This window comes from Montipora capricornis, chromosome 2 (assembly GCF_036669925.1).
Source record: "Montipora capricornis isolate CH-2021 chromosome 2, ASM3666992v2, whole genome shotgun sequence".
Taxonomy (NCBI): domain Eukaryota; kingdom Metazoa; phylum Cnidaria; class Anthozoa; order Scleractinia; family Acroporidae; genus Montipora; species Montipora capricornis.
The window spans coordinates 15,151,354-15,161,353 of NC_090884.1; the positions used below are offsets into that span (position 1 = coordinate 15,151,354).

At 37.7% G+C, this 10,000-nt stretch overlaps 1 protein-coding gene across 6 annotated transcripts in view; it reads right to left on the reverse strand.

Annotated features, from left to right (window-relative positions):
* LOC138038946 (N-acetyllactosaminide beta-1,6-N-acetylglucosaminyl-transferase-like) overlaps nucleotides 1-10,000 on the reverse strand; it is a 61,395-nt gene that overhangs the window by 41,138 nt on the left and 10,257 nt on the right. For 5 of the 6 annotated variants that reach the window (XM_068885041.1, XM_068885043.1, XM_068885037.1 and 2 more), the window contains one exon: nucleotides 8,633-8,856. The gene's annotated coding sequence lies outside the window, so the exon portion shown is untranslated. Of the gene's footprint in view, nucleotides 1-8,632; nucleotides 8,857-9,776; nucleotides 9,885-10,000 lie in introns of those variants that run through there. The other variant, XM_068885038.1, reaches the window with a different exon arrangement.

Genomic DNA, 10,000 nt, shown 5'->3' on the forward strand with positions numbered 1-10,000 from the left:
AAAGGAGACTAATGTTGCGCATGCGCCTCATCACCCCGAAAAACCCTTGAAATTCAGTCAAATTCATTCGAAACGCGGGAACATGAGAAATGGCGGATGTAGTGCTGTCATCGTTAATATTCATCGCATGTTTCCAAAAGGACGGCACACAATGAATGCAAAAATGATAAGTCATTTGAAAGACTTGGGCATTACCTTATTTTTATGACTGACACTGGTTCAATACAACGCGAAATACGGCGAAGGATCACAAATGAAGCGAAGATGGCGAGTCAAAAGTGTGGCGATGAATTGCAGAACTGGCAAGGAGCAGAGGATAGTTTTGCCTTCCTGGCGTTGTTTTTCCTTATTTAAGAGACTTCAACTCAGAATGGAGTGCTGTTTGATAATAAAGTAAGTCGGATTCAAATTGAAATGTGAGTTTACATTAAAAAATATGGGCAAACTGGCGTTTGAAGCGAGGACAACGGTAAATCGGCTAACAAGATGGACTCGAAAATGGCAGCCCACTGGTGAAGAACATCTCAATTCGCTATAAAGCTTCCCAACCTTGAAATTTTGAACCACATGGTCGAAGTTGAGTCGGTAATTGTTCTGGAGAAGAAATAGGGCTGATTTTGAATCTTGAAGCGAGCAGATGACGCCAAGACGCAAGGCTTTATTTTACGAGTGCTCCAGATAATTTAAATTTCCTTGGCAAAAAATATTTTAATTCCCTTTTTCGAGACTTTTGTCATAGGCCGTGATACGGGAATTCCCGCTTGCTGCAGTAAGCCCAACAACCATAGAAAAGATTTGTGTAAAGAAATTGTCATTAAAAGTGGCAAGGCTCAACACAGCAGGTTTCGTGTGACACGGTGTTGTCTACAAAATGGCTCCAAATCTTGTTATGATATCATCTCGCTCTGCCCTATTGTGTCTTTGACATGGCACACTTTCACGTCTGTAAATTAAACCACTGAAAAAGCATTAAATTTGAAGCTTTTTTCAATTTGTATTTTGTCATATTGCCCTAAGCTGCGAGAGTTTCAAGTTGATGAAATGACGCGCACAAGTAATTCTAACTCGGAGAACGAGACTCAAGTCGGCATCTCATCCGTTCTCGTGGCCAAATCTTAGAAAATATTTCGTGATACGGGAATCGCCTTTAACAGCCGACACACAAATATCAGAAGAATAATTTAAATTAAACAGTTTAAATTTAAAAGTGGCAAGGCGCGCACAAGCGACCAGCAAAGTGAGCCTATTGTCCTATTGAAATCTGCAACTTCGAGCTAGTTGTTTGTTGGAAGAACAGTCATAGGACGTCCCCTCAATGCTATCCAGTCATTGTGGATACATCAAATACTAATTTTTCGCAGAAATGTGGAGATTGACACTGATTTGCAGTTAAATTATTTATTATTTATTTATTTACAATGCACTTACACGTTTTCTTGGTATAAAATTTACCTACTCATCTCAGGCAAAGTATTATTTACATTTGTATAAACTGCTTCAGGCGAGGGAAAAAACGAAATTATTACAGATAACGTAATTATATACACTATACCACTAATAGAAATAAATGGTATATAGTTAACTTTACTAAAAAGGAGATTGACACTGATTCATGTATAAATACATTCCAAAATGACATAACCAGGTAAAACATTTGTGAATGTAATCCATAAATTATGTGAATACATTCAAATTAACAACAATCTCAGAGAAAGAATTATATTATATTCTTAACTTTAAGTAGTACTCAATCTACAGAACAGGATATCCCATTCAGTTGCAATATTTAGACTTATAATACCGGAGTACATACCAGCAAGTACCGGTAAGGAAATCAGCACTGAGCAAAATAGTGTTCAAAAATTGCTTTTTTAAAATAGGATTTTAGATGTGCTGTTTTGATCATAAAGAGGAAGTCATTCCAAAAGTATTTTCCAATAATAGATAGGCAGAATTTTCTTACATTGGCTATAGCATGAAGAAATAAATACTACAAAGATGCATCCTGAGTTGAATGATTATGTTGCTCCGAAACCAGTAATATGGAAAAAATTACATGGCTTATTGCCACAAAGACAATCGTGCACAAATAAATGTGTACATTTTAGCAATATCGTGAAATTTCAATAGACCTAAGGAAACATAATGTGGGATGGGGGAACATCATGAATGATTATAATAACTTTATTTTTTGAATTTTATCAGCTGTGACATTGGGTTTTCATAATCACTACCCTGCAACAATGAGCCATACAGTAAATATCGCTAAATAAGTGAATAATTAACAATTATTCGCCTCAGGCTCAGTGATTATCGGTGAATATTCACAGTGACGAAGTTGAGGTGAATATTCACCGATAATCACTGAGCCTGAGGTGAATAATTGTTTTAGTATAAATACACAGGTGATTATTTCAAAAAAGAGAAGAAAAAAGCATTTCAACACGAAATCATCTTCACTTACAGTGGCAAAACGACTACTGGCAGCCATTTTGTCGGTCGAGGTGATTATCGGCTGATAATCCGAGATAGCAAGCCAATGAGAGCGCGATTTTGTATAATCACCTGTGTATTTATACTAAAAGATATTGTTTAGACAATGTTTACTGACAACGCTTAACCTTGATTATGACATTAATACATTAATTTTACTAACTTTGTTACAAATATAATGAATATGATCATGCCAGGAAAGGTGATGGCCAATATAGATATCATACCCACGTATCTTAAGATTGAAACTGGTTCAAGGAATTGACCAGCTAAGTTTAATGAAGGAAGTAAGTTGAAATTTACTTACTGATGAGGATTGATGATAAGATATTTCCTTTTCTTTAAATTTAAAGTTAATAAACACTTGGTAGTTCAGAGCTATTGTGAATTAGAAGTTCATCTATATATAGGGAAGATATCTGATGACAAGCATTGATGTGCCAACCACAGGAACAAAAGAACCTTTTGTTTCAACATCCAGCGAGCCTCTGGTTGGCACATTAATGACAATAGTTAAACAATAAATTATCTTCCCTACACTTTTTTGGCATGCTGCATTGCAGAGGTTTCCCCACCACATGATGTACAATTTAAACAAATATTTACAGGGTGTCAAGTGAGTAAAATGGTCAGAAAATGAGAAAATCGGGGGCTTTTTAACCTAAAAGTAGGAACAAAATAGCAGCATTTGCACGTGAATAGGAAAAGTAATGGAAATGCCTAATTGAAGTCATCATTGAGAGGTTCAAAATTATTGTCTTTAAATCAACATGAAGTACAAGCTTAGTACATTTTTCTCTAGCCACAAGCACAAAAAATACATAATTTTTTCTGAAAAGCTAGCGAATTTAAAAGGCTCAGAATAATAGGAAATAACAATAGCTGGCACATTCATCAACTACCTACAAATTACTACAGTACCCTTATTATCTACCCTCCGATTTCAATCCATGGCGATTTAGTAAATCCTCCACACACGTTGCTAATTGTAACTAGTACATTGTAGGAACTGGTGAAGAAGGCGTTGACAACGCTGGCATTTCGTATAATGTTTCTGTGGACAAGAAGGAAAATACAATACACCAATTTTTTAAAGAACATTTAATAGGCTGCGCTAACTTATGGCTTGAGATTATAAATAAAACAAAAGGAATAGCGAATTCATCATACCTTAGCAGACTTGACAGCAAGGCCTCGGCTGAACAACCACCTCAATCGATCTATGACAACATTTAACTCGGAAAAATCAATTGTGCATGAAGCCACGGACGAAAAATCGATCACGCGAAAGTGAAAGACTTAAAAGAAATCAGCTTCTGCCACTGAACTACCGCTATTCCGAAAGAAAAAAAGGTGTACACGTCGCTGCTGCTATAAAAATCCCTAGAGCAAGTAATCGAACAAGACATCTTTGGCCGCCATTTTGTTTGTTATTTCGCGTGAAAAAACCTGGGTACAAGCAAAACAATCAACCAATCAGACAAAAGTCTCCTTTGTTTACGGCGAGAGCTACTGAAATTTAAACTGACCAATCAGAATTCAGCGAGCGGGAAAAACTGTGCTATCCGATGTCACGCTAATTGTTTACATTCTGATTGCTTAGATATGTGGACATTCGCTCAGTCTTCCCTTGTGACTCTCTTGACTGTCGCTTCTTTGAACTCAGCGAGACAGAAATGACGCATTGTTCTGACAATCAATTTGCCAATCCTCTTTATCCAGTTTATGGATTGGGCTAGCATGTGATTAACAACCAGGATCGCTTTTGAACTTTATTCTGTATAAGAAGAAGACGTTGCTGAGTGAACATTTTTACGACGAAATCCCTTGGTTTCTTCAGCACTTTGATGTCCGATAACTGAGCCGCTCTAACGAGTGTTGGGTCAATCACGTTTGGTCGTCTGACCTTAGGAAGTTCTTTCACCCCTTGTTTGTGTCCACCATGATCGAACTTCAGGTGAAGCGCTATGCTGCTTTATGCCAACTTCGATGGCTTGTGATGAGCTTGCCTGCTGCCGAATTCAAAAAAATCGTTGTTGTATTTGGACAAGATTGGTGTTACCTGGTTGGAACTTAATAGTGAGGGGAACAATTTTTCGTTCATCTGCTGTGTCAAACAACGAACAATCCTGTTGGGTGTTCCACTTGCTTGGCGAGTCTTGCACGACCAACGTCTATCAGATCTGGAGTGGAGTTTTTTTTTCAATGATTACAACTTGCGATCGTTCTGCTAACATCTACGTAGCATGCAGCACTTTTTTAGTGACTCGAGGATCCTGTTCTGCTGTTTCAAAAGGAGTCGTGCATTCTTGAGCAGTTTGTTCTTCAGTGCTTGTATTTTTTCGTTTGTTCCTTGTGGTGCAAAGTAATTGATGATTTGAAAGGACTTGAATCTGTACTTGAATTAGCGATTTACCGGTATGGCCAACAAGTGAATGGTACACAAAATTAGGAGAAACTGTTGGTTGAATAGACAATACTTGTAGACATAATTATCTACCCAGTTTAAGTACTAAGCTCAACAAGTTGTTTGGCTCCACAAGTTTCATTTTCAGGCCAGGTACCGAATTCACCGAGGTACTGGTACACTACCATAGTTCTTTGGAAACTGAATAGCTCCTTGATCACCTGGTTGCTTGACAAGAAACTTGATGTGTTTGTTCTCTACATTGGTGAATGCAGCCACTAACTGTCCATTGTGGATAAACTCCAGACCAACTCTTCTTTCAATTTATTCTTTGTTCTTCGCAGGGCATCAACAATGGTGTCCCTCGTAAAATATTAGTTTAAAGGGTTTGTTAAAGTTATTTCTCATTTTATAGGGCACTGTGGTTGCCAGATTCACTTTCAAACTTATCATGGAAATGTAAATCAATACCAGTGATAGTTGATACCAGTGAATTGTTGATAGAAAATTAATTTAAATACAAATTGAAACATCAGTTGAGGAATTGTTTTTTTCATCCCCACTTTATGAACCTAAAATACATTGCTGCAGTTTGTTTATTGCTTGTACATTCAATGTGTTCATCGCATCAAATTATTTAATTTTTAGGTATTGTGTCAGATCTCCATAAAGACACTATCTTTATCCAAAAACTTAACTGGTTGCTTTTTGGAGCCCTTTTGTGGCATATTTAGTTAGGCAGGAAATGTTCCACATTTTATGCTAAATAGTTCTGCATAGTTTTAAGGAATATTGCAGCCAAATCTAATTGAATATGAGACATTTTGTGAATTTAAAGACTATTAATATTGTTTGCACTTGTTTTAAAAGACTTAGGGTTGGCACTCAAAAGTGTTCCCTTCAATAATCTTATTCTTTAAAGATTGCCTTGGGAGAATTGGATTAAGGCTAGTATTTTCTTCTAGCTTCTTTCCCCAGTGCCCTCTGAGAATGGAGTTGATTTGGTTTTGCCCAATGTTGAAAGATGAAACAATGCCTAAACCAGCTGCAAGGAATACCTCATGGTGCTTTTTTACAAACACGGGCACGAGGGTGCTCGTAAGCATCTGAGCATTGTTTCGCATGCTAAAGTGTTATTATAAATAATTTATTTCTCTAAGAGAGTCTTCTTTTCGTGTCGGTCATTCAAAAATTTTTGGAGCTGTTGGATTAAAGAGGCAGAACATTTAATGAGGCCCTCCTTGGGGAGAGGGGTCCTTGTTCCCTTTAAATATTTGCTTGTGTTTCCTTGTTCCCCAAATTACTTTCAAACGTGTTCCCAGCTTTTTTATCCCTAAAATTTAAATATTGGTTTTCTTCCCTTGTTCCCTAAAATATTTTGATATTGTTACTCTGTTCCCCAGTTCAAATAAGCCATGTTCTCTTCTTCCCCCAAACCCCTGGGAGTGCCTCTTTGATGTTGATTCTCGTATTGGCCTAATAGTAATTCACTGTAGAATTGCAAGACACAGCAAGTTCTTATTTGGGAGTGAGGGAAAAGTTTTGAATAAATTTTCGCACAATACAAGAAACAAAATTTGACTGCACCTTCTAGATCTTATCTTTTCGGAAATGAATCAGCTTGTTTGCACCTATCTGGCGACCTGCGGGAGGGCAAGCTCTAGATGCTCTTCCTTAGTGAGCCTTCCGCTAACAAAACTTTCCAAGTCTGGCTTTCCGGTGTTAGGGGCCGAGGTTTTTGTGCAAAATTCATCAGCGGCTTCCTTGCAGCTTATAAAGAGAGTTCCTTCGAGTAATGGTCAGTAAAAGGTTTGTAGTGCTTATACAAATTTTTGCAACTTGAAAATGTATGTTTACACGAAACACATATCAGCTTGACAATTTTTCTTTCCCGATACCCCATTTAAAATTCACGTGAACGCTATTAATAGAGGGCCAGAAAACCATTTAAAACATTTTGTGGCGTTTTTTTTGTCAACAAACTTGGGTTGTCGGCGAGCAGAATTGGAACGTAAGCTGTTGTGCTTTGGCTGTTATTTGTGCTTTTTCTAACTATTCTAAGACGAATTCAGGTTGGCATTTTCGAATCAAGTGTAAGAAGGCGGCAAAACCATATTGATAATGTATTTAGTTGTACTGACTTCGCGAATAAACACTTTGGTAGCGTCGTTTCGACGGGATGGATAGATCGACAAAAACTTCCGGTGAAAGGGCAAATGATTGACAGGATAGCACGATTTTGACTGCCGCGCGCACTGCGGGCGCGGGTTCCGTATGCAAGGCTTGTAACAATCGACAGGAATTTCATTACAATTTAGAAATATTAAATTATTCATATTCAAGTGTGGCCGGGAGGCGGACATGAATAAAAACAGGAAATTGAGATTGATTTAGAATTAAGTCGGTAAGGTTCTATCGAAAGAATAACAGTCTTAAGGTAATTCCTTAGTATTGCATTGCGCATCCCTACTGCGCACGAATTTCGCGTCATTAGCGCGCGCACATGAGCACGTGCGCATACAAAACGTAAGAGATTTCACTCAAACTAAACCCGACAGCGAAATAAATGCTCCTTTTCTCTCAAACGAGCACGGTGACCCCCGATTTTTTTTTTCAGGTATTTGCTAAGAACAGTCTAATAAAGAACATATTTGAAGAAGAAAAAAAGTTTGGGTGTATTTTACCCAAGGCGAGGACTTCAAGCTAACCACGGAACTGTCCCAAAAATGCACTATTCCCACAACCAGGGGATCAACGTCGGCGTAAATGAAGCATTACTGCTTATGGAAATAACAGAAGCTTTATTTTCAAAACAAAATTTTGTGTCTTTCAAGTAACCAAGACTTAATTCTGTATGAAGGTGATTCGAATTTTTAAGGCGAAAACAGTAAAAATATCCCATTTTAAGAGCCTGCTGAAGCGTAAACAAGCACGGTGACCCCATTTTTTTATTGCATTTTTTTAATGTTCATATCATGAATGTTAATTATGCCAAGTTTCCAAAAAAGTTTGATAGTAGAAGAATTTCAAGGGAATTACCTTAAACCGAGGTACCCGAAGGAAGACAACATCGATTTAAACGATTTGACGAGAGATGCACAAAGTTATGATCCCACCTCTGCTTTCTTGAGTCTTAATGAACTTTAATGCTATGGCAACGAAGCACGGCAATTCCCGACTTGCAAAATATAACACAAAACGCAACAAATGATAATACAAACTTGAGCACTCAAACATGGATGAAAGAAAGCTCTTTTTTCCTTCATAGCTAAAAACAGGAAGTTAAACTTCACTTTTTTTTATATGCATGCCAAATATTATTTGTACAATCATAAATCATTGCATGGTGAACTATCGGTAAATGAATTCATAATTAACCTCAAATACAAGTATATTCTCGAAAATTTCCTTTGATAGTTTAGAGTAATGCAAACTTGAGTGTATGTAGTAGTGATAATATTAGTACCACGCTTTTCCAATTTTGTTTGTCAATAACCATATATATACGTCTAAACTTAAATTTCTGTCATGTATCTACTTTGTGAAATGTATTATCTTAAAGTTTATTCATTAAGAAAAAAAAAATCTTCATGTAATCCCTACGGACGATGCAGTTCTCGTTGACATGATTACATCAAAGATTTGAACAGCTAGTCAGTTTCCGAGATTACTTATCAGTTTGGTTCGATAGCAGTAATTATTTACCAAGGTTTGCAGTTGAATGGCACATACCTTTCTAAAGCCTAGATCCTACCAAGAAATCTTGCTGGATGTAACCTTGAAGCAAATGTGTTGCTGAACGTTTCAATCTCGTGGTAGGTGTTAAAAAACTGTTGGGAATCTCACCGGAAATTAATGTTTTGTGGCTTCGACGTACCGTCTTAACGTTCGGCCCAAAACGATGTGCCAAAATTCAGAACCCCAATGCCTGAAGAGTGGCTGCACAGGGTTGATCGCTACAAAACAAGACACAGATTCATGCTTCATGAGTGTAAATAGATATTGGCAATTTGAGAGACCAGTAGATATTGGCTCAGAAGAAATATCGGTAAATATACAGGACAAATATCATATCACGGTTATGAACGCAATTCGCAATTGCGAAGCAGACAGCAGACGCCTGAAAATTTCAGGACTTCAACGGGGTTGAACCCCTGACCTCGCTATACCGGTGCCACGCTTTGACCAACGAAGCCACTGACGTTTGCTGCTGGTAATTCGTGGGTTCTAATGTTCTCGTGATGAATGAATCAACAATGAACTGATATATGAAATGAATGATAATGAACTGCAGATATGAAATCAAGTGAGGCGATGATCTTCGCAGTTACAAACGCAACTTCACTGACTTTATAGCTCAGTTGGTTAGAGCGCCGCACAGGTGTGGCGAGGTCACGGGTTCAAACCCCGTTGAAGTCCTGAAAATTTCAGGTTTCTGTACGCAATTACCAAAATTGCGTTCATAACTGCAAAGATCATCGCTTCACTTGATGTCATATCCGCAGTTCAATATGATTCATTTCATCGTTGTGTTACTTTAAGAAACTCTTTCTTCGTCTCTATTTTCACGACTCGTACACAGGAAGATTGAAAGAAAATATTTTGCAGCCGCCTGATACGAAAATGCAAATTAAAAAACATAACGGGAAAATGGGAACGTGTTCCCAAAAAAAAGCAGGCAAACCAACCTCTGGGGGTGAGCCGTAATTACGAGATAAAAGAATCTTAATCAACAGAAAAGCCTCAGTAAAAAAAGAATTTTGGGAGCTGAAGTAAGTATATTATCACAGTCCTACCTTATATATGGTACGACAACAACAACAACAACAAGAGAAGACTACATGCCTAGAGAGTAAACAGAACATGCGTAACATACCAATAGGGAAACATTTACTTTTCTATGACACTGCCACATAAGTTCACCGCCCGCCTTTTAACGACCAAGAGTGACATTTAAAGATTTCGCCGTGGTGGCTATAAACACAAAGAGGTTTATTCTACTGCATGACGTCTTGGCCACGCATGACCGAAATAAATGGATGAGATAAGCTGTTACGAGGGGTTGATGTTCAAGGGAGATCTTATCACGAATTGTTCCAC